Consider the following 26,008-nt stretch of genomic DNA (forward strand, 5'->3'; position numbering starts at 1 on the left):
ATGTTATGGTGAACAGCCTATAAAAATCCACAGCATCCCACAAGGAAAAGAACTACAGGGATTAATCACCTCTCTGTCTTTTTCCATAATCCAGTGGAAAAGCCTGGCAGAAGGCAATAGGGAACAGAGAAAACCCATCCTACTCACCATATTTGTTCCTATCCCTTTTTCTAACCTCATCCCAGAAATGAACACTAAACTAATGCTCAGCACTGATGAGGCTCTGCCTAGAGACAGGGCCCGATGATCTGCGACCACCTTGTGACAGCCCAAGGAAACAAAGTCCTGAGACAAAAAGCATCTCCCCTTTTGTTCCTTAGTGCCTCACAGGCAGCTCCTGCAGTCCCCCTGAAAGCTGTCAGGTATCCTTCACACTACCAGTACCTGCCTCTCTGTGCCATCCATGCCATGCCGCGACTCCTTCTGCCAGCCACACCTCTCTGATGTTCTTACAAATAAACCAGCTCTCACCTCCGGACACTATATTCTGTTTTCCCCACTTTAATAAATACAGGTAAATCAAGTGTTTAAAGCAGCCCCCAAGAGGGGTCATTTCACCACAGGGAATGATTAATTCTGCTGAAGAGCAGATGAGAAACAAAGCCGATACTTAATTTCAACACAGTTTACTGGAAGGAGGTGTCACGTTTTAAGAGCAGGATCCACTCATGATTGAAGACTGAACTGCTGCAACTTCAGCCATAAGCATTAAGCATATTTGGAAATTCCCTGGCAAAGCTGTTTAAGGAAAAGACATTTCCTGTAATTCTCAGAAACATTTTATATCCCGCCCTCCCCTTTTCAGTCTTGGTGGTAAGGAAGGGAAGAGAGAGAGAGAGAGAGAGAGAGAATACCATATTACCATTAAGTGAAATATGAATGAGCCACCCAAGTTTAAAGTGGAAAGTTCAGCTATTTGTGCTTAGAAGAAAGTTTTTAAAAAAGTCTTTCATCATTAAGAGGCCAGGATTTTTCTGCTGACTTTAGAAAAAGAAATATACATCCTTTCAATTAGGGTGAGTTACAGAAGGATATAAACTTGTTTTTATACTCACTTCTGGCAAATAAGAAGTCCTCCAGGCCTTATTTAAATACCTTTTTCACTTTTCCAGAATTAAAAATTGAAGCTTTTTTTCTCCTCTCTTGCTCAGGGCCTTCCCTAAACTGCAGCTAAACAAACCCAACCAGTGGGGTCATGCAGAGCATTCCTCCCACAGCACAGAGTGAGGAGAATCGAGCAAGAGAGAAGCCAGGGAGAGATGGAACAGTCAAATGTGACAGCATCCCTCTAAGGACATCACCACCTTCCTCTTTTTCCCAAAAATCTAATCTTGTATGAAGTATCTGGTATAATATTTATAAAATTTACACCAAGTTCGAAAAGTTATTTCACTTATCTATGTAATCCAAGTCCGAAGAGATCCAATCCAAAACCACAGCATATAACACATGGATTCACAAACGAAATTAAAACTGAAGGACAACTGAATGGCAACTGCCTATCCCCACAAAACACATCACAAGTGCTACTTTGGCCCTGCACACCAAATGGCAAAGATTGATCATGTAATTGTGACCAGTTGCCCACACCTGCCACCCTCTACCAGCAACTGTATGGTAGATTTCAAAGGCACAGAATGGTAGATTTCAAAGAAAACAAAGTAACACAATGAAAAACTTAAGGTGTTGAACTAATTCATAAATCCTCAGGATGCTGCAATTCCAGCATATCTTTGCTATTTGTATGACACAGGTGCTTTACAGCAGCATCTTTCACGACACCAAGGTTTCCACCTCCTACACAAGCTGCCCATTCTGAATCACCTGTTCTGCAGCTCTGCAGACCAACACAAACAGTGACTTCTGTATTTTGCATGGTCACCTTTTTGCTGAGAAATAGATTTAAAAAGAGGAGTGCTCTGAAGAGTAGTGCTAAATAAACATCAAGCACAGCTGTTATAATAGTCCATGCTACTTCTTTAAAAGGCTCACCAGGAAAGAAGGTAAGATGGGATCTCAAATTCTTCAGAGAGTGGTTAACTTTTAAACATAAGGCATTCTGCCTAATGAGAGCCTTTGAGGGGGAGACATCCAAATAATATGGCCCTGTAAATAAGGAGTCAAAAACTAGATTTAAAAAAGGGTAACTCTGATCTACTCTGTGGTTACTGTATGATAAAAACAGAAGGTGGATCTGAAACCATCGAACAAGGACTAGGGTGGATTAAAGACAGAGGATAATGATGGCAATTCTATTAGGAAAATTAATCAGAATAGCTTCTGGGCAAGGCAAGGATGAATTTCTTGCAGCAGACTTTTTATTGACTCTTAAATTAAACTGAATGACTAAAATGAGTCAATCTCCTTAAAGAACAGAGACTTGTAATCTGCTTGCGTGGTATGGAACAACGTGGGTTAAAACATTCTGGTCTTTCACCCATTTGAGGAAATGACACCAGCTCTCCCGGAAGACAACATGCACATTCAACCCCTTCACATCAGGGCATGAGAAAGTTTGAAAGGAATTTTTTTTTTTTTAACTGTCAACATTAATACTTTGTTTCTTCCTGCTTGTGTCTGAAAACACAGTGCTGCACTGCGCTGCATGCATGTCCTGTCAGCTGTACAGGGAAATATCTAGAAGTTAAAAAAAAAAAACTAATAAAAGTGTTGATTAAGTTTGTTGTCAAACTCATTTTAAAGCCCTCTGCATGCTCTATACAAAGTAAATATTGCCACCAGTGTATGCTACATAGTGATTAAAGCATGCAGAAGCATCTTCAGATGGGAGGTTGGGCCAAATAAAACATTGACATTACACATATGTAAGCTCAGTCCTACTCATTACAGCAGTTAAATTTAATTGGGTTTCTCCTTAAATGACATTTACATGGCAAGGAACAGAATAAATGCCAGAAAACAGTGAGTCCACAAACATGGGACAGCCCAGCTATCTTCAAGTGGGAGTAGAAAAGGAAACGTTGAGGAATACACCGTACAGCAACGGCTTGCAATTAACAGGCAGAAATAAATCAAGTTGTTATATGTTCCCAGAAATTAAACAGTTGCAGTAATCCTGCTCAGAGGCCTCCATTCTGGGCTGTTCAGAGTACTGAGCAGTTCAGGCTATGATATGGAGTGATGGCTGAATTGCAGATGAGGCACAGAAAACAAATTAACAAACCCCTAGATCCAGATGATTGTGACTCAAATCTCTCACCATCGTGTAAGACTACTGACAGCTCACACTCTGGGAGCAGAACATGTTTTCATGGCTAATTTGTACCCACAAAGGTAATTATGATGGCTTGCTTATTAAAATTGCTTTCAAATATTAACTTAATTGACAAGATGGTACCAACAGGGCCTCAGTTGGGAACAGAAGCAGAGTCATGGTACCTCACTGAGCTATGATCCCAGTCACGTGCTCTGGTGTGTCTTTCCCAAAGGATCCCAAATGTTTCTTTGAATTTGAATCATGTTCTACCAGACCTGCAGTGGTGCCAAAGGCACATTTCTAACATGGTAACCTCATGGCTGAAAAGAGAAGCCACACACATCTGTACAATGGGAGAAGGAGGGCAGAGGATGACTTCTGTTCCCCAGCTGTGCCTCTTGCATCACTACAAACATTACCACTGAAGTAGGATCACAGAGTCAAAGCATGGTTTGGGTTGGAAGGGACCTTCAAGTCCATTTCATGTCAACCCTCCTGCCATGGGCAGAGACACCTTCCACTATCCCAGGTTGCTCCAAGCCCTGCCCAACCTGGCCTTGAACACTTCCATGAATGGGGCAGCCACAGCTGCTCTGGGCAACCTGTGCCAGGGCCTCACCACCCTCACAAGGAAGAATTTCTTCCCAATCCCTAAACACAACCTGCCCTGTGTCAGCTTGAAGCCATTCTCTCTTGTCCTATCACTCCACATCCTTGTAACATCTCTTGTAGGTTCCCTTCAGGTGCTCCTGCCTGATGTGGAGGATGAAAAGTGACCTAACCATGAAATACAGAAACCCCCTCAAGAATAACTGACAAAATGTGACCACCATTTTATGTAATGGGCAAGAACCAAAAGGGACCAGGATTTTTGTAATTTTGAAGGGAAAAAACGCACAATACCAAACCAAGGGAGTAAATTATGTTGTTATTATCTGATAGGCATCTTACTCAAGGACCAGGGTCAACAAGAAATGTTTTAGGGTCAACAAGAAATGTTTTATAGCAACCTCTCTGGTTTATAACAGAATTCTGAATATCAAAGAGAAACTAAATATACTCCCTTAAAATACACCCATATTATCCCATTTGATGTGTGCTTACATGTATGCACAGCTCTGTACAAAACTATAAATGTTACATTTCTTCAGAATCTGTAGAGGTGTCTTGTTTTACAGTCCTTTAAAAAGCAACTGGAAAGGCACTGACTGTTGTCAAAGCTTGGACAGCTTACAATATTTCTGCAAAAACTTTAGTAATACATCAACAGAATGGATCAACTTCAGGGCATGCAGAAGCCAACTAAAATACTTGGAAAGAAGTTTATCATCTGCAAACTGCAAGATCCTTGTATTTCCTAAGTATTCAGCAACGGAAGAAGCATCGGTTCCTTGTCAACGATCATGGATACATCAATAAATGATACTGATTGGTTTTATAATAGCTTACTCATTCTATATAAATTCCTGCTGATACCCTTGGCACGTGTTCTGGCAATTTGCAGACAGACTTCCAGTCTGCACATGAGCAGCCAACAAGAACGAGTTGGGATTTGGTAGCAGTCCAGAGGTTTTTACCTCCAGAAACTGATCCTGAAGGATGAAGGTATATGATGGGTGGTCCTTAATCACTTCCTTTATGTGAAAACTGAGGTCAGAGTAGAAAAAGAGCCAAGGAAGGAAGTCTGCAGCACCCCTCAAACACCCCCCATCTTCCTGAACGACTCCTTTAACAGTTTAGAGGGTTAACTTGCAGTTTAAATGAAGTAGTCAGAGGTTGGGATAGAAATAAACAGCTTGCACAAGCAAGATACTGTGCTATTAAGTTTTTATAAGTGACTTAAAAATTAGGTCAGTCTAATTTGTGGCTGATACTTTGTTCTTTCACTACTATGAACTCACAATGATGTCAGTCTCATGTTCAAACATGCCACATTTAGCAGCGCACAGGCTTCCTGAGAGACTCTCTCAACCTTCCTTTGTGCAAAAGGCTTCTGCCAGATTCTTAGCTCATACTTCACTGACTCAGGCATGCCACTCCAGTTTCAAGGCAGTTACTCTGGCTTCCTGTCAAACACTGCACAGTTTGGGGTTTTTTCCCCTTCCTTTTCTATTTTTTTAATTTTCTCTAACTTCACTAACTAGAAGTTTAGGAATATGTGTCTGTATTCAGGTTACCATTTGAGGCCTCAACTTCCTCACAACATCCAGAAGAGAACCACTCACTAAAAGGTGTGAGAAACAGGTGTTTTTAACTAATTCAGCCCAATCATTTCAATAATTAAAGGAGGCCTACAAAAAAAAAAATCAGGGAAGGGGCTTTTTACAAGGGCATGTAGTGATAGGACAAGAGAGAATGGCTTCAAACTGAAAGAGAATAGGTTTAGATTAGATATTAAGAAGAAATAGAAATTCTTCCCTGTGAAAGTGGTGAGGCCCTGGCACAGGCTGCCCAGAGAAGCTGTGGCTGCCCCATCCCTGGAAGTGTCCAAGGCCAGGATGAACAGGGAACGTTCTCCCAAATAGGAACAATCAGGTCTTTGTGTGAATATCCTCTTAAGAAGAGGGCACAAAAATTCTTAGATGAGAGTAAAGGAAAGCCCTCTATAAATACAATGGTAGGTAAAAAAACCCAACAAACCAGGTATGGTCACCTGCAAGTTTGTTCTTAGCAATCCCAAGTCTCACCATCTGACTCAAGTTTGTGCCTGTCACTGAACAGCTATACTAAACATCGCTGCAATGAAGATGCACACAGTCTTTGTTTCCCACTGCAGAGACTTTACCTATAAACACCAAGCTGGAGCAGAAGGAAAGGAGGAAAAAGTGGCCATTTTTATGCTGCTAAAGCATTTCTCTTGGGGCTATGCTATGAGAGATGTAATGCTAGCCCAGGCTCTCCCACTCTCATTCATGAGGTCATGTTCACAACTTATACAGACATTTTTATTTTGTCATAAATCTATTTTGTAGATTTTAAAGTATCATGCCAGTATGTTCAAACCTGTATTACATATTCATGCAACAATGCTATTGCATGAACCCTTAACATCCTTAGAAGATCATCCCACTCTGTCTCAGGAAAAGGCACATCATCCCAGAGTAATTTCCAGCACCTCAGTAAATCCCAGGTACTTTATGACAGAAAACAAACAGATGTGGTCCACAAGAACTGCATATCCAACAGATATCCCCGCTGTTCCTGCTGCATCTGCAAGTGCCCAAGGATACAGGAAAGGCAGGTCTTGCAGGGAGAGGTGATATCTTTTATGAGAGAAGTTAATATGAAGTGATAAGGAGAGGGAGGGCATGAACTCCAGATGCACAAGCCCTTCCTCACATGCACTGACGTGAAACAGAACCAAACTGTGACACAGAAACAGCAGCCGAGGCTTCCAAAACATCTCCACATCCAGCCTGTCCCTCTTCCCAAACAGGAAAAGAAGTCCAAAGCACATCCCCAAGCATGTAATAAATTATACAGTGAATCATATTCTTATGGAAACTGTCTGGCTGAAGTCACACAACTGGAAATATGTGATAAAAGACAGAAAGAAACCTAAAAGATAGCCTCAAAGAAAGAACACTCTCCCCACCCAAATTCTTGGAGTTAATACCAAGAGAAGAAAACCCTGGAGTCATCTTGAAGTTACTAGACTTTTGGTAGATTTTTTCCCATAAACAAACTTTTCCCTGGATTATAAAGTTGTTTATTGCTATTAATTGACATTTGACCTAGCTTTATATTCACTGTTTTTTTCTTCAAGATTTAAGTGAAGTTTGTGTTCCTGAAACCTTGCCTGTTTCTGCCAAATAAGTCAGTTGAAACTGAAAAAATTCTTCTCCTTACAAACCCTTCTTGTATTTTGAAAATACAAAAATGTTTGTATTTTCTGAAAAATTAAACAAACAAAAATCCACCCAAACAAATAAAAGCCCTCCCAAAAACACCATAGGAAAATTACTTTACTTTAAAGTGTTTTCCAGGTTACTGAAAAACTTTGACCATTTCCAGATACAACTTAAAATGTAATGTATTAATCAAAATTCTAGAACTAAAAGTTTCATCCTGCAATGCAATGAGGAGACAGTAACTTAGGTCTTTTAAAGTAAAACAAATTTTCTTCTCCTGGAGTTCCAAGCTGACTTAGGTAGCAGTGACAAAGACAGCAGGTGAGATTAAGCATATTTAACAAAGATAGCAGGGGAAATTAAGCACATTTACCTTTATAAAGTCATGACAGAGGTAGATGTAGTTGATGTGTTTGTTAACTGGGGTCATTCTGCTCATTTTTTAAACTTTATTTGAATTGTAAAGAAATGTTATCTGGAAGTGGCTTGCCCCTGGAAATGGTGGGAAGCAGTTAGGTTCTCCCCAGGAACACCAAGTGGCATGAAAAGATTAACCCTGGTGCTTTGATCCACAGAGCAAAAGGAGCCAATTCCTACCAATGAACACCAAAAGCGTTTCAGACGTGCAGACTAAGGTGAGAAATGTTTTCCAGCAAAGACTTCATCCCTGACTGCCACTGCCCTCTCTGATAGGACTCTAGCACGGGTCAGAATGTGCAGGAAGAGAGCTGAGCGCACGCACAGAAGCGGAGGTCACCAGGAAAGGGGGGAAGGAGAAGGGCTCCTCCCACCCTCTTCAGCCTTCCTCCTCTGCAGCCACACCACTGGGCTCAAGTCAGAGCAGAATGCCTGGGGCATGTGCTTCCAAAGGCAAATAATCCACAGCCTGGGAGATGGGAAAGATCAAGCACAAATCCAAATAATTCTTTAGAACATCAATGTTTTAACGTAGATTAGACTGCCTTGGAAGTGGCAAAATAAATAAAACCTATTACTCAGTTCTAGAAGAAAATGTATCTAGGCTACAATGCCTATCCAGGACTAAAACATTCTTCCTAAACTTGTTCTCACCATCAGCTTAAAGCCCAGTCTTGCCAAGGTTTAGCTTTCTGGCACTCTATTGAAAGCATAACCACATAAGACCTTACCGAGAACCAGCTTTAGGTTTGGCAGGGAGACCACCTGACATCAAAGGTATGCTTAAGGCCATATCCATGAATTTTAGTGAAAAAGCAAGAGGCTGCAGGTTTTAGAGGTTTTTTTAATGGTTTTGGCAGCTAAATTATTCTGATATTCCATGCATACTTTGGTGCAGGACAGGATGCAGGGGAGATGCTTAAACCAAAGACTTATGAGCCACCTCTGAGCCAAACCACCAGCGTAGAGCTCAAGCCAGCCTTGATAAAAAGGAGGGTTTATTTATGCAAGCTCACCTCATGGCACAGCTAGAGAGCTTTACATACCCAAGCTAAACCTTTTCTCTGTGGCAATCCACTGTGTAGGGCAGATGGACTAGGCTGAGCACCTCTAGCTGCACCATCCCAGAGTGTCATGTCCAGAATGATTTGTTTAGCAATTGCTGCCATTACAGTACCAAACACTGGAGAAAGGAGACATCTCTAAGCTTGTGTTATCGCTCCTGCTCAGATACACAAAGAGTGTAAGGAATGGAAAATAAACTTGCCACCAGCACAAACAGGTTGCTGCATTTGGAATTGAGTGAGAAGTATGCTGGAATAACTGAAGGAGAGGAAAAATACCCTAGTGCTCCAAGAAGATCAACCCAGCCACCAGATATTAATCTGTAAAATGTACAGATTTCCCCAGGACACACCTTTGGTTTTAAACAAGTATGCACTGCTTCGATGGGAAAAGGGAACTTGGCCACACAGAATTCCCACTCCACTGGTACCAATGGGTGGTGCCTGGGCATGAAGGTCCAAAGTCCTGCTGCACAGTCTGAAGTACAGTATTGTCCCACATGCTGGACTGCCGTGGATTTCAGGTGTGTTTGAGGTAAAATTGAAGTCAATATTGCCATTCAGCACAGGTCTGTAGAGTCAGGTATGAGCCAGCCCCAGCTGGTGATGATTGCTCACAGTCTCAGCACAGCGTCCTTGCTCTTACACAGCACAATAGGGACGCTCATTATTACACGAGCACCTCCCTTAGGGCTGTTGCCTCAATCAAGGAGTAATTATTTAACCGCAGTCCCATCTCCTTTGCATTCCCGTTAAAGAAAATCTTATGTGAAAAGGTAAGAGCTTGGTACAGAGTCCTTGGCCCAAACATCCTCCACCTAGAGCTGTTCTGCTTGCCAAGCCCTCACTGTTTTTACTTCAGGAGTTTGCAGCAGACAGACTGTGCCAAATCCAAAGAACTTTGTCATTAAAAGAAAAAACTAACAGTAGCAAGTGCTCTCCATGCTTTGCTAATCTTGTCAAACTGTACGGGCAATTACAGTTAATAAAAGTATTCTGAGGAAGCTTAATGGCAGTTTTAGAGCCAGAGCAACTCTGCTCAGGTAGACTGGTATGAAGAAAGCAGCAGGGAAGAAACTATCTCTTGCTGTACCTTTAGCCCATCTCAAGCAAGAAAAGGACTCCCCAGGGAAACTGCCCTACTTCAGATAGCAATTTAAGTAGCACAGATCTACCCAGGAACATCAGCCTCTCTCTTTGCCTGCCTAATAAAAATACCCTTGCCACCAGCACCTGAGCTTGTAACCACAGAAAAAGCATGATTCTTCTCTGCATGAGCTGCTTAAAAGCATTTGAGGTCTTTCTTCCAAAAGAATAAACAGACAAAGTTCACCAGCTCCAAGAAGAACATGTGAAAAAACACTCACCCTGTCCCAACTCAACAGAGATGTGCAGTAAAATGGTCTGCTCCACTATACGTGGCACCTACTGCTGCATGTATCACCTACAACTTAAAGCAGAGGTTCCCAGATGGGGCAATGAGTAGTCTAGGTTAGTAACTTTCAAGATGTCTAGCTTGAAAAATCATAGTCATATCCAAAATTATTTTGGTGAACAACTGACATCAAGTGAAAAATTTACTGACCTGGAACTCAGGTTTCTTTTTAGGGAAAATGATCACAGAGAACCAGACTAAGAATTTAAATATGAGTGCCTTCTTTTTGTATTTTTAAGGCATGGTCAAATCCTCCTGAGGCCTTTCACAGGCTGTACACCCATCCAGCAAGGCTAAAGGCAACTCCCATGGTAATCCACCCCACCCCTGGGTTTTTCAGACATTCAAATGCATTCAGCTCTATCCCTGAGAAAGCTTTTCTGAGGAGCAAGTTCCCTGTCTGAACCCAGCAATTAGATTACCAGCACTTACAGACACAGACAAAATTGCAAAATCCACCTCCAGACTACTGATGTTCCAAGCAGGAATGGTGATGCATCCACCATGGCAGAAGCATTTGAAACTCCACAGAGAGAGCAGCCTGGAGGAAACAGTGCCATCACTTTGCTGAGATAGGCATCTTTTGATTGTCTCATAACAATTAAAAAAACCTTAAAGTTAAATAATTATGAAGGAGAAGAGCAACACTGGGCCACCTTTTATGATTCACAGATTTCAACTAAACCATAAAGAACAAGAGATTAAGCCTCCTAGAAGGACTAGTAATTTTGTTACCCTATTTATACTGTCATCATGATCAACTGTGATTTGATTTTAATTTTTGAATTCAGAGGAGTTGTTTAATCTGCTATAAAACTATACATATAGCTTAATTGTTTGAGGTTGACATCCTCACTAAGAGATAAATAAATCTATGGCATCATATACAAATAGTTCAGTGAACTCCTAGCATTACATATTAGCACACAAAAAGACACAGTCAAGTCTGAGAGTTCAATCAGAAGACTTGGCCATTTGTTGTAGCTTTGAGTTTTCTAAGAAAACCAACACCCTGAAAATAAATCTCCATTCAACACACACCATGTGCACTAAGTTCCCAAGATAACACAGCAACAACAGTGGCCAAGGGATTTGTCCTGGTAGAGGAGAAACAAGTTTATATGAAATGTTTTAGGGATTATCAGAAACCATCATGTGTAAACCAATCACCTTGACAGCTCATTTCATCTTAGACTGGGTGTCTCAAAATTTAGCTCTGTTAAAACCTCTACAGCAAACCTAATCACATGTTAAGAAAACCAGTACTGCTTGTAATACAGTCTCAAGAGAAAAAGCAGAAAGACAGGTATTTACACCAGAAATTACAGAAAAAAATGCGGGTTCATTTGTTAAAGACTTATTTGAAAATGTCATCTTGTGCACATCAACTGTTGGCATCATCAACAAAAATAAATTCTTGCTTTTAACAGAAGTAACTGAAAAGACAGGCAACTTAAGATGTCATTACACTTTCTCCTGGATTTTAACCACCACATGTTGCAATAAAAGCAGTGACAGAAAGAAAACATGATTAACTGATCGCCAGTCTAGAAAAATGCAACACTAGGTAGTGGTTTCACCTTCAAATCAAGTCAGTATACATTCAAAAACTTTCCAGTACCTTCCTGAAGGAATTCAGCTATTTGCTACAGCCAACAGGTTCCCCTTTTTCAGTTTTCTTCTCTTACACCATTTTATGTGATGGATTTCTCCCCAGACTTCTACATTGAAGTTAGAGTTCTTATTTTTCTGCTTCATCCTAAGACACTTCAAACCACACAGAAGGATGAGAAATGCTTGCCTAGGCACATGATTTCTTCTCTAGTACCACAGTAGTGTTTCTTTTTGCCTTAACTATGCTGCTCGCACCTACACACTGCAGCAAATGTAATTTTTCAGACCTGTTCTTAGACCAGATGCATCTTTATTTTCTTCTTAAGTCATATAAAACAACATGAGACTGTCACCTCTGTCACACTCGCTCCAAACCATTATTTGCTGAACTGTCTACAAGGACTTTGGCATCAGTACCAAGACTTTTTGTGCTGACCAGAACTGCCTAGGTGAACACTTTGCTTCTGAGACCACCAAACACAGCAGTCCATGGTCTGTGACTGGCCTCCTGGGTTCTGTAATAAATCTCTTTAATACTGTATGGAAGGGATACTCTAAAAAAAGTGTACACTAAGTAAAAATAAGCTGTGTCTTTGGTTTTACATGCCAAAGCAAACAAGATTAGTACTCCACAAAGAAAATAACCAAGTTATTTACCACTTTGGAGTTTTACCAAGTATTTGATACAACCAAGCTAAAGCTGAGGATTTTAGGATATTTTCATTACAACTTGTTTTTGAATAATTGGGCCTCAAGACAGCATTATTTTGCACAAAAAAGATGCAAGTTCCAATACTTTTTCTCTACTTTTGGAGTAGAACTTCTTAATCATTCCATTTCACAACAGTGATCAAAACAAGATGAAGAAACAAGTATTTTGATAGCAAGGTCTCTGTGTTCAGCATTTCATAACAATTTTGTGGCTGCAGAGATGCCGTGTCATTCCAGAGTGTATCTCAAAATGGAAACCTATCCAGAGGGAAAATGAAATGAACACAGCTAACACAGAAGCAGAGGGTTCACTCTACTGCTGTACTGCAGCCCAGCCTTCCTTAGTCCCATTGGTGAAATGGCACTGAAGTCAGCTGAAGCCCTCTGCACACAAGGAACCATAAGGTGCCATGAGGACTGATGAGGTAACGTCTTCTCCTAGGGGAAATAAGAACAAACCAACTCCCCAGAGAGTCCATCAGGGGAGGAGGGGAGGAACAACAGGAAGGAGGAAGAAATCACTACGAATCTGGCATCTTTAATTCAGAAAAACATCAGAGCTCTTGCAATTCCCACAAACTAAACAAGGAATCACACAGTTACTGTGGAAAAGAGGGAAGGGTCCAGCCAATTCTGTTTAGAGAAGGAAGTAAGGGGAACACCGAGCCAAGCACAAGAGGAATTTAATTTGATGGAGAATCTACATTTCAATTTAGCCATTGAACCACTGCAGGTCATGCCAAGGGACATTTTTTGTTCCGTGCTTGTTCTTTACCTGGCAATAGGAAAATAAGCTTTTCCCTTGCTCTTCACTAGAAGGATCTTACAATATGTTGGAAAGGCAGGTCACTGTTTGCATCTGCTCACTGCTGAATGACAGTGCCCATAACACCACCAGCTCACCACATTCCTGGAAGAGCTCCCACCAAAACCCCTGCCATGCTGCTGTGCTTCAGAAACAGTGGTTTAGACACTGCTGGTCGGTCCAAAAGATCCTCAAATCGAGAAGGGAGAGGAAATGAAAAGCTGTGTGTTTAGCTCCCAGCTGAGTCTGGAAGTTGTGGAAGGTATACATACCACTTCACAAGGAAAGGGAACAGGAAGCCAGGAAAGAAAAGAGTCATTATGTTGAAATGGTAACATTTTCTTGAGGTTACACAGGCCAAATGAGCATATCCCAGAAAAATGTGAATCAAAGCGTCGGTAAAGAAACAGAAAGCAGTATAAGTGACAGCAGATAGAAAAAAAAAGGGGGAAAAAAGAAAAAAAAACTTTAGAAGAACAGAGAGTATCAGATATAAGAAAAATCCTAAGAGTTTATGCACAAAAATCAAAGAGTGTAATTAAATTTGATATCAGGAACTAGATAATAATAACTGAGAAAGCAAAAAGAGGTTTCTTTGCAAGGGCCTCTCCCACACAGGGTGCTGGCAAAAGGTAAGTTCAAGATGGATTAAGTCAGAACTGACATAGCAGAAGAAGAGGGGGAAAAAAGTTGATTAAGAGTAAAAAGTTGATTAACTAAGAATAAAAAGTTGATTAACTAAGAGTAAGACACCATGTTCTCAGCATTTATGAGGGGATTAAGTATTTAAGGGTTGAGGAGAAAACAGAAATATGTCATGGTCACTAATGGTCACAAAAGACACAAATCAAGCTATTCCAGCATAGGTACGAAGTGTTTGTAGAAAGCGCTATACATGACAGAAAAGAAGAAAAAGACAGACAGAAAAGATTACTGAACTTCAGTAACAGAACGAGTTAGTTAAGAGCAGCCACACAGAGCTTCTGACAGACCTTATGACAGGCATAAAGGAGAATATGGCAAGAAATGAGGGAGGACACAGAACCACCCTTCTCTCCCAGGCCCAAAGCTGCCATTAAATTTCCTCATGTGTCTTTGAGCATGTCAATTCCATTGCTTGAAGGGACTTTATGTAGACTGTCTGGAAAGCTCACTTTGAAGTCTATAGCAAAAAGTTTTAAAAAATATAAATTTTAAGATAAATGTAATATTTACAACCATATGCACCCATCCTCTATCCAAGGAGATGAGAAAAAACCCTCAGTAGAGTGGTAGAGGGGGGGAAAATCCCAAATTTATGCATCTGTTGATAGTAGCAATATTGGATGAAGCCATTGGGAACTAACTACTTTAGATTTGTACCTGGTTGAAGGGCGGAGCTGTGCTGATATGACAGACAGACTACTTCAGTTAACTGGTTTGCCAAACCCACATGCAAATTTGGCACAAGTTAGCAAAATGCAGTCTTAATGATCTGGCAGGGGGAAAAAAGAAACCTCTTCCCTGAATGACAAAAGCCTTCAGCTGACAAAATGTCACCAGTAACATGACTAGTCCCAACATGCTATAGGGATGGCAGGCTCACCAGTAGGATATTCTGGATTCCCATCTGCATAAGACAAGATTTTCTGCAACACCATCTCTTCCAGTGTGGATGCCATCCCATTACAGCAGTGCCATGCAGCAACAGGAGCTCAGCAGAGCTCCAGCTGAACCTGCAGGAATCCTTTTACTCCAGGCAGGACTCCAAGAACATGGTCCTGGTGTCACCATGCTATTACTTAGAGTAAATGTAAGGGATACTCAAAACCTCCAAATGATTGAGATTGAAATGATATAAAAATACAGCATTAGGATTAAAAAGAAATCAGACACCACCACTTGAACAGGAATGGGAGTGCTAAATAGAGTTGTAGGTTTAATCAAAACTTCCCCCAGAGCAGTGGGCAGAGATGACACAAGCTATTAACAAGTGAGAAAACTGACAACTCTGAACACGCTGGCACCATTTAAGTTAATATGAGAAGGGAAAAAAAAACAGGGTAAAAAATGAATAGACATTACTAGCTATCCATTCTCATATCAGAAAAGAGATGTTTCATTTTACCAAATAAGTATGATACAAAGTAAGTGCTTTCCGGTAGGAAGAGGTTTTTATTTCACTTTTGTTTGAAGATGAGTAATGAATATGCTTGTGACTTCTGATCAGACAGACACACCATAACATACCAAATGTACAAAATTTACCTGCCTACTTCAGATAGCTATGACACTAAAACTACCTACTACATGAAGACCATGTAACCAGATTTTCTCAGTTCATTATCCCTAGAAAGAGCCTAAGAAGCCTTATCATCTGCAAGGCTATTTTGTTCTCCTAGCTAATTAATTGCTTTAATTAATAATTTTTCTTGTCATATAAGCCATCAAAAAAAACCAAAAAGAAAGTCACATTGAGTGAAAGCTTTATAAGATACAAACTCTAGAGATAGTATAGGGGCATATGTTCACATGGGCACGTTCATGTACGTGGTTTGTGTGTGGGTGTGTGTATGAAAACACATACAGATATATGTCTATGTCCTGGCTATGTTTTAGAGCAAAAGCATCCTGACAGAACTCAAGCTCTAAATATGTCAGATGGCAGACAAGAGTTTCCAATGAAGCACAAAGCTCCTGGAGCCCTGGGAAGCCAAGCCAAGCCAACTTGAATGCACACTGGCAAACAAAGAGTAATCAGCTTAATAGCCTGAATCAATGGCTCCAGCCTTGGGTTCCAGTGTGTAAATCCATGCCATGAATATACTTCTTGCTGCCTCTGCAGAAGACAAGCTTGAGGGGGTACATTCCATGGCGGCTTAAAACAAGTGAAGTCGGGGCTACCAGTGAGCAGACTCCCTCATGCCAGCTCCCAAGTTAATCCAGCAAGCTGACTCAAAAGCTGCATCAGTCACAAACCGACTGTACAACAAAGCAGAATAAACAAATGCAGCAGTAAACGACAGCCAAACAATCTTCAGGCATTTCTGGTTCCCAGCTCTGGCTCGCTGTGGGATCCTGACAGCCATTAGAAGAGTGAGTTTGAAAAGACAGTGGCTGGGAAGACAAGAAAGAATCTCAGTACCTGCAAGGCTTTGGTGTTACTTGCCACAGAAATGCACTCTGTGTCATCCTCACATGAGAGAGAGAGCTCCATTACTTTCAGCAGATCCATGTTAAAGTTCTCCAATTCCACTTTTACTGTGACTAAACCCACTCCTTTTGGACAACGAAGGTAATAGCCAGTTGGGCAGAACACAGAAGAAAGGAAAAGACACTCTACAAAGTATTTTACTTCTAAGATTTTGAGAAGGCAGGTAATTTAAGGTCTGGCATGGAGCAAACAACCACCTAGAGTCTATGGAGCAAACAGTATGATGGATTTCTGGTCTGCTTCAAACCAAACACAAAGAAAAGAGGCTACTTGTGAACTTATTCCCTGACTTGGCCTCGAGTGAAGTATGAACAGTCATACAAACTACCCTAAGCAGCAGGCTTAGGGGAGCAGCTACAGGCAGAGGGACTGGGTCAAGCAGTCAGCCGTGGTAACCTTTTCTACATGCACAGCTGGAAAAAGACACTTTGTCAATAGTCTTTAGCTGCTGTTCTTTTGCTTTGTGTATTTAGGTTAAGGCTCCTTGGGGCACTGATTACTTGTACTTACAAAGTACTCCCACCAATGGCACCATTTAGTATAACCCCAAAATGTTAGAAGACCAACAGCAAGGGCCTGGGGGAGCTGGCACATTTGTACCAACAGGGTATTTAGAGGATATCAGCCTCTAGTACTCAACATATTCTAGCGGCAAACACAAAATTTGCCAACTTTTTTCTTTAATATAAGTTTCTCTTCTGTCTAGAATAACTCCATACATACCAGATCTTAAAAGAGCCAACAATAAATTACTAAAAGCACAAGGAAAAATAGCAACTTGCAATAGAAGTATTCAGACAGATCATTTTCCACACTGCTTCCCATCTCCCCAGTTGCACTGAAAGCCATGTCTTTATGTGGACTCAGGAGCATGCTATTTGAAGCTTAAGCCTCTGAACTGCAAAGTTTTCAACATGAAGATATGGTTTATAGTGAAAAGTTCTGAAATCAACTCATTCTTAAATATTTACAAATCCCTAGTGATAAAGACCAAATACACAAACCCACACAATGTTTTTTTCTCAGAAGTCACTACATAATCTCACCCAACATTTCTAGGTTTTAAGGTGTATCTTCAGTTACATGAATTATAAATCAAACAAACAGTTTAACAATCTTCAGAAGATATTTTCTAGATGCACAAATAGTATTTACTACTATGAACCTATTAGAAATAACACCTTTCCCTGTACTTCCTGCAACTTGTCATTAAGCCTTTATTTAGACAGCCTGTCAAAAAGACTTCTCCTCATACACACAGAAAATAACTCTTCTGTTATCTACTCCTGCAAGCCTAGCATTACCAGCCAAAGTGGAATGATCCTATTCTGTTGTCAGACAGAACAGACATTAGAACTACAGCTTCTGTGATTTAAATGAAATGTCATTTTCATGTGCAATTAGTGCAGAACTTTTCTTCCTTCTTCTTGGAAATACTTTTGGTCTCTGTTGATTCTACCTTCTTCTTTCATTCTTCCTTTATTTAACACACATAGGTATATTTTCTCAACATCTGATCAACATCTCTTCTTTCTATTGTGTCCCGTCCTTTCTCTTTCTCCAGTTCTGTTCCTTACACACATCCTCCTTTTCTAGTATTTTCACTATGACAGAAGTTGACCTTTACAACATACAGCTTTTGAAACTGGATAAACTGTTTGAGACTTCAGCTTGAGAAAGTGATAAGGCTGACTATTTTTCCACTGTACTGCAATTTAACTGCATTTTGAGTAAAAGCAGGATCACAGCTCTGTCCACAGATATCAGAAAATAGAACTACATTTCAAATTAAATATTTAAACATAAATCAGAACAAAATGTGCAGAATTTGGAATTCAAGGAAGCCCATTTTACTGCTGTTGGAGAAGCTGAAGGATGTGGTTACATGTTGGTGGTTCAATTTCTTTATCAACATCTTGTCCCAAAGCAACTGATCTACTTAACACCCATCCCACTTCAGCTTAAAGAAAGAGTATTTCTATTTTCTGGAACTACTCCAGCTGTGCTTTCATGTATAACAATTGACATTTGAAAGGGAGAGACATTTCAAGGAGGAAGTAAGATTTGTATATTCTCATTTTGCTACATAAATTACAAAAATAGGTAAATAAGTAATAAATAGCTAAGTAAGCATAAGGTGTGACTGTACAGAAAAGCAGTACCACAAGCTGAGCCAAATACTAAGCACTCAATAGAAATGCCTTACTTCGGTGGATATAACAAGAAGATTTTTGTAAGTGCACTTCATAATTCAGCTAAGCTAAGATATATAAAAATGCTGCTACTGGATATCTGCTCCAGAATCAGGCAGGTTCTAGGTCAGAGAAAAAGCATATTAGGTTATCTCTCTTTTTTCCTCAGGGTCTCCAACATCTACCTTGTACTGAAAAGTTTGTTTTCTTTCTTTTCTTTTTTTAACCAAAATTGAACTGGAGATCACATGTCAATACTGAGGCATATATATATATATATATATATATATATATATATATATATATATATATCTGTTGAGCATGTACATACACAAAAACTTATATGCCCAACATTGCTCCCAAGTTAATTCATGACATAAATTCTTGGCTTTGGAATATTGAAATAATCAACACAGTCTTGACTTTTTTTTAAATTATTCATCATACCATGAAAGCCATTTTTCAGTCAAAGTAGACAGCCTCTTCAGGGGAAATGAAAATAAAATGAAAAAAAGTGGGAAAACCACCATCAAACAGCTTGGCAGATTTTAAAAATTCCCAAACCAACTCATCTCTCTAAGGCAGCATTTGCTAAGAGTGTCACTGTATCCAGCTTTTTTCTGTGCCAGCCACTAAGCAGCTCATTCAAAGATATAGTCCCAAAGCCTTCTGAAAGGCCAAGACCTCAACCTTTACCATGAAGCAGTCCCCTCTTCCCACCCATCCACCTCTCCTACTGCATTACCTCCCTATTGCTGACTTAAACAGTAGACAAAGTCAGTGACTGAAAAGAACATTCTGCCTATTTTAATGCTTAATCTTTCAAATCCTCACCATGACCTAATTAGAAAAATTAGATGATCATTGGTTGAACCCTCAATATCATGTAAGTAAAAGATTTAGTGTTAAACAGCAGCTGTATTTTCACTTAGCTATGCAGACATTTCCTAGCCACTTTGCCATACTGGCTTATGTCTGGGGGTTTGAATAAAAATAGCTAATGTGCTTGCTTGTTACACCATGAAATGAAGTGCACAAAGCAATTGCCAAGACTGGTTTTGCCCATGAAAGGCAATGGTCATTAATAGCTTGTATTTGCAGAAGGCTGTCAGAGGAGCAGTGTGTCTGTGCTTCCTGCACAGCTTTCTATAGTTTAACCATACATGATGCAGCAGGGACAAATGCATCACACATTTCCTCATTTCACAACAGGTCATGCCTGCAGGAGAGATGACAAGTCATGCAAGCCTCAGTTGCAGAAAAATATTCAAATCCTGTAAATTTGAGGGGGTGGAAAGATGTGTGTCTCTTCATGGAAATAGTATGTTGGGAAAATGTACAGTGACAGTAATAGTTATCAGTATTTCATCACTTTCTTTTGCTGTCCAGACCAGTATCTTGGAGATTTGACCTCCTGCTCTTTTTCATATCTGTTTTTCTTGAAGGAGATAAATTTCTTTCAGTAATATTTAGACAGGAAACAGGCAACAAATGGACTAGTCATACAGTCATGTCTGGGCTGGATAGGCAAATTTGTCAGGCATCTTCAAATAGGTCTACCTGGAAATCCCAGCAGACAGCAAAGTGAGCCACACTGAGGAAACAGGCTTTTTCACCTGGATGGTAACCACACATGGATCTGTATCCATGGTTATTAAAAGTGGGCATTCTATCTCTAACATTATGAATTATCTAACAAGCAGAACAGAGGACTGAGAAGATGACAGCATGCCCACACTGTGTCAGCCATGAGAAGTCAGGGATTTTCAGCAGCTGGACAAGAAAAAAAGGACCAGGAAAATCAGACATATTCAGCTGAAAAGTTACATGCAATTAAAAACAAAACAAAAAAGTGAGATTTTGAGAAACAAACAAGGTAGCAGCAGATAGAGTACAAGCAGCTCTCTTAGCTTTATTAGACTTCACTGTAAGTCTTCTACTAGCCAGGAGAACATGAAGTTTACCAGCTCTCATAAGGATGGTGCCTTCAGCTGCCCTTGCCTTCCTGAGACACAGGACTGTGAACATACAGACCAGTTGCTGGAGATGACCCTGCTTCACTAAGGCCTCCCAACACCCACTGTGTAAAAGCTGGAGGGCTTTTAGGAAACTGAAAGGACATGGGAGTAGCCTGGGAGAAAAGGGAAGAAGGTTCAGAGTCCTCTTGCTAGGAGAAGAGACTTCTCATCAATGCAGAACTCCAAGCAGACTATGGGAAGAAAGCCTTTCACAGCCTATCCTCAGTTTGGAGCACACCTGCCTTAAACACAAGGTCTTCTGACAAGTGGGGAGAGCCCTCCTAAAGTGGTGACTTTTGCCTTTTGCTGATCTGTGTTCAGTCTATTGCATATTTTGAAACTTACTAGAATCCAACATGTCAACCCAATGCACTAAGATTACTGCTGTACTCCACTGCTGTAAGCTGCAATAGTTTTTCTTCTTGCTTAGAAATTGGCAAACATTTATGAATCTTTGTAGAAACCAAGCTAAAGCTTATTCTGTTTGCTCCCCAACTGTTCTTAGTAAGAGGTCTCTACCTAAATTCTCTTAGTTTGGAAAGGCACTCCTGAGTATGATGGCATTAGAAGAATGACATGTAACACGAAGTTTCTTCCCCCTCCACCTCTCTTCCCTCCCAGTTTTCCAGAGTTCAAACAGACTCCCATGAAAGTCAGGGAGAGCAAAGCTGGAAAGCAAGAGAAAACACTGTGTCCCAAGCATGAATTTTCAAGTAGGGAGGTATGAAACCCCAACACCTAAACACTTGTAACAAAACACCTGTGGGAACTGGATAGGTGATAGGTGCTATACCTATTGCAGGTAGCATTAATAGAATGAGCAGAAAGTAACACCATGCCTGTTCTTCAGGTGATTTCAATCCACCTCTGACATTAAGGCTTGTTTCAGTGGCAGGATGGCTGAGAGAAGCCCTGTGAAGCGTAGCTCAGACTCTTTGCTTGTATTTGTAAGATGGTGTTTAGAAGATGGGTGCCTGTCCTGCTTGAGAGACTGCACAAACTTAGTGAAATATGCACTGTGGAGAAAAGTATGTCCCTGCAAGGACCATCTTGCAGGTAAAAACCCAAGTTCTGGCACGGGATATGAGTCTACAAAGTCTGGGATGAATGATTCCTACAGCTAGTAATCAAGAAGCAAAAACAAATGCAGGCTATTAAAAGTGTGGCATTTATATCTCTAACACTATGAACTATTCAGCCTAAACAGAACTATAAAGCCTAAACATGCTTTCCTAGGGGTTCAGTAGGAGCAAAATGCAGCACTGAATCAATTTTATCCAGAATAGCGTGGGAGGAGGGAGAGTTCCTTTCCTATTTTGAGAGCAACATCTATGCTACACATGCAGAGCCAAAGCCTTCTAATCCAGCAGGCTGAATACATACTAGTTATTCAAACTCAAGAACGTGTGCATAAAAGGAATTTCATACAATTAGTCCCCGTTGTCCTCCTCAGTTCATGCTCTCTGTAAAGTTCTCATTCCAGTGTTGCTACATTACACACTCAGACCCATCTTTTTGCCTCCCACATTGCCTTCAGTAATGTAAAAACATTAGATAAGCAGGCAGGGATGTGTAAAAAGAGAGTATCTGTACAGTCACTGATCTATCATTTAGTCAACAGGCTCGATTCATAGACCATTTTAGCAAAGTAAAAATCAAGTAAAGCAGAATGAAAATGGGTAATGCTATTTCAGTCTCAATATTAGGAAATGTGTCAATTTTCTGCCAAACTAATGTAATGGAACACAGTTCCACTATGATTTTATGAAGATTTTTTTCATACTATTTTAGCAGACCATCACTCTGACTAGTGTGCAAAAAGATCTTATGGAGAAAAAAAAATTACATTTATTCTCAACTAATGAAAGATTCTGCACATTTCTTTTATACAAAGATACAAACTTTTTTATCTTTATTTGCTAAAAAATGACAGAACTTTATATCTTCAGCTTGAAAGCAAAGAAGAGTGCAAATGCACCTGAGGAGCACCGAGCAAGGAACTGATCCTGGTTTATGAGAAACAGCATGAAAACTCATACAGCACAGGGAAAAATTAGTTCCAAAAACACACTTAGAGAGAAGCTGTGTAAGTCATTGGCAACATAAGTATCATATTGTAATCAGGAAAGAGAAGAGATAACTAAATTCCCCTCAAAGAAGAACCTTGTTTCAGGAGTTCCTTTGATACCTTCCAGCTTGGGACAGTGAAAGTACAGAAAAGCAGCACCAAGGGAGCTTGGGAATGTTCCCACTGAATCTCTGCAGCCCCACTGGAAACCTCCCATCACTGAAACAACACTTTCCCCTCTTTCCTAGCTTGCCCAATTATTAATTTTGGTGGGGTTTTTTTCAGCTGCCGGAGCATTTCATAGGGACACAATATGGAAAGCTGCCAAGCCTTCCCAGAGCCAGCTCGGAGTAGAACACTCTTGGCTCAGCAGCAGACCACATAGAGCAGCAGAAGGAAACACAGGGCCTTGAACTCACAGCCATCTTGCTCTTGCCCTCCATACACACTCCCTACATGCAGGTCTGCTCTGAGCCCTCAGCACTAATTCACTGGTGCCCAACACCATCTCTGCTGGAGACCATGGTACCTGCCAGAAGGCCTTTGATAGAACTGCCTAGTTAAAACTAGGCAAATCTGGACGTTGACATGCCAAACTTGACCATTAATATATATTTTTTGCTTCCTTCAGGAGCTACAGGAACTTACAGAGTAACTATAATAGAAATTCACTATTTGAGCTGACAAGACCACACCAACGCAAAGATCAGACACAGTGGAGCAGAGAAGTGGTGATAGGAGCTGCCCTGTTGCCATGGCTGTCCTCAGACAGCAGGAATACTGCAGGAGCACAGGGCATCCCAGCCTCCTCCCTTGCTCCAGAGGCAGTTTCATCTCCATTGGCTTTAGTATTGGGGTGAGGATACCATTACAATAGTGATAAATTCCTGGGGATAGGGTCTCCCAAGTAACAACTACAAAGCAATATGAACTTAGTGTTCACTTTCTTGCAAATGACCCCTGGTCTTCAGTCAATTAACAGCTTTAGTCTAGAACAACATTCTGACATGTACCACCAGGCCAGCCATCACCTGTGGTTTTTGATTTGTGCAGAAATAGAGGCCATGTATGGAACTGGCAGCCCTAAAGGATGACACACTTCCCTTTGTTTATGAGGGAAATGCAAATAAACCACAGAAATACCAGTAATACTGATATGTACTTATTGGTATTTAAAATATTCTACAGAAATCCTTCATGTCACAATGCTCATTCTGGAAGCCATCCCTAAGGAATTGTAGGGAAAGTGAATGTACCATTTGACACATTAGGGACACACTTTCTTCCCTATTACCAAGAAAACCAGCTTCTTGAAAATTCTTAAATAATCAAGGATTTAGCATTACACAACCATGCACAAAATACTACAAGATTGCAAGAAGCATTTAGTCACTATCATAACAACAAATCCATAGGGGCAGATTCAGCGGAGTCACAGACCAAACCCATGTTTCTTTCAAAGGCTGGAAAAAAACGTGGAAAAGAAAAAGGAAGGGATGTGTCAATCCTTCCACACCTCATCCTTTGACAGTAACTACTCTATGCCATCTGGCTATTAAGTACTGTCAGCACTTGAAGAATATCCATGATGCTTTCCTGGCTGCTTCTACAGAAAGGAAAAGGAAAAAAAAAAGTCCTAGAAAATTCAGCTGACATACTACAACGTGAAAGCTATCATCCTGCTGCCTCCTTTTTCTTTGGGGGGGAAAAAAATACTTCAGCTGTACTTACTGTATTTCTTAGCAAAATTGCATTTTGAAAACAGTGAATTTGCTGAATTGGTGGGAGCATTTTGGCACTGAATGTTAAAAACCCAGGTGATGGAGCAAAGCCCTCACCCCGCACACACCTCTTACCGCCCAACGCGTTGGAGCGGAGCTCACTTGAAGATAAATGCAAGTAACAGAAACCAACATCTAACTTGTCTATTTGACATTTCTTATGCAGACCGGCCTTGCAAAGAGAGCCTGAATTCAGCCCCCGAGGGCTCCGGCAGGCCTACGTGAATCTCTTATCTGATAGGCAGAGGAGCGACTGGCCCATCTCACACCCAGCTGCCAGCGACTCCGAATGACTTCACTGCCGCTGTGGCAGCAGCACAGGGCTCGCAGGGCAGAGCCGATTTGCCAGGGAAGGTGCACAGGCACATGGCACATACAACCACAACTCCTCCCACGGGCTGAGGGAGGGCTGGCATCCCGCCGAGGCTGCCTTGGGAGACAGAGCTCCCAGCGAAATCCATTTAACACATTCCTGCACAGCTTCTGCCGATACCGTCCCTATGGTCAGGCCAAGCTAAAAACAAACACCCCTGCCCGGCCAGCTGTCTTTGCTGGAAGAGGAGCGTGCATTTTTACAGAAACAAAGATAACTGAGCTCGCTATCTTCTACAGAAGTTTTTCTGGTGTGATTTTGTTCCATTACATCTGTTTGGGTAGCTAACAAAAGCAGAGCTACTGGAGCAGGAACGTACTCAGGTATCTTCAGACAACACAGTACATTTTTAAATGCTTGGTTTGTTTTTCTGGACCTTCCCATATGTATTAAACCAAAGCATTTTGAAGCTTAGCACAGGAACTGACACATTCTCTGCTGCTTTTATGTATTTGTTCATTTAAAAAGGGACTTTTAAATTGTGTATTAAGATTTACTAAAGCACTATTGTATTAAACAAGCACAAGTGGAACTTACTACAACTCAGATATTTCTTATAGATTCCATCCTCAAAATATCAATGAGCATAGGCAGTAAATGCAAGATTTACTTGTGAGTATCACTATTCTTTGTACCTTTTATCATTAAAAATTAAAGCTAAAAATACATGTACACCTCCCTGCTGCATACTTCGGTCCACATTCAAGCAGAAACTCCCAGACAACCAACATAAACAACTGTGATGAATGTTTCAATCTCCAATGGGCAGTGGGATGAACACCATAAAAAGAAATTAAGACTTACTATTTTTCCACCTCCCCTCAAAACACAAGAGTCTAAACCAACTCCTGTTTGGTCAGTTGTGACTTTGTAAACTCTGTATCTACCAAACCACACACTGCTAGGAATAGCATAAATCTCAGAGCAAGGATTACAAAATCATTCTCGAGTTTTGGTTGGGGTTTTCTCTTTTAAGAACCCCAACAAACATCCCTACAAAGAGAAACAGTTCAATCTGCTTTTAGGTTTCAAAACTAGCACAGATCTATTTTTTCTGCTGGGTATACACTGAATGTTTGAACAGAAGAATTAGTCATAGGTCAGACAATATGGCTTGTTATCACTACACCCTTCATTTGAAGGAAAACCAAATAAATTGGTTTTATATTTCAACCAGCTGAAACGGCAGTAAAAGAAAGTAAATTCTCCTGGGTTTCCATTTCTAAAAAAATTAAAATCCCAGCTTCTCATCTCACATGTAACCAAATG

General features: G+C 40.6%; 1 protein-coding gene across 4 annotated transcripts in view; it reads right to left on the bottom strand.

Moving 5' to 3' along the window:
* Window positions 1-26,008, bottom strand: part of DUSP16 (dual specificity phosphatase 16) — a 59,073-nt gene that overhangs the window by 31,917 nt on the left and 1,148 nt on the right. The window lies entirely within an intron of this gene.

This window comes from Camarhynchus parvulus, chromosome 1A, assembly GCF_901933205.1.
Source record: "Camarhynchus parvulus chromosome 1A, STF_HiC, whole genome shotgun sequence".
Classification (NCBI taxonomy): domain Eukaryota; kingdom Metazoa; phylum Chordata; class Aves; order Passeriformes; family Thraupidae; genus Camarhynchus; species Camarhynchus parvulus.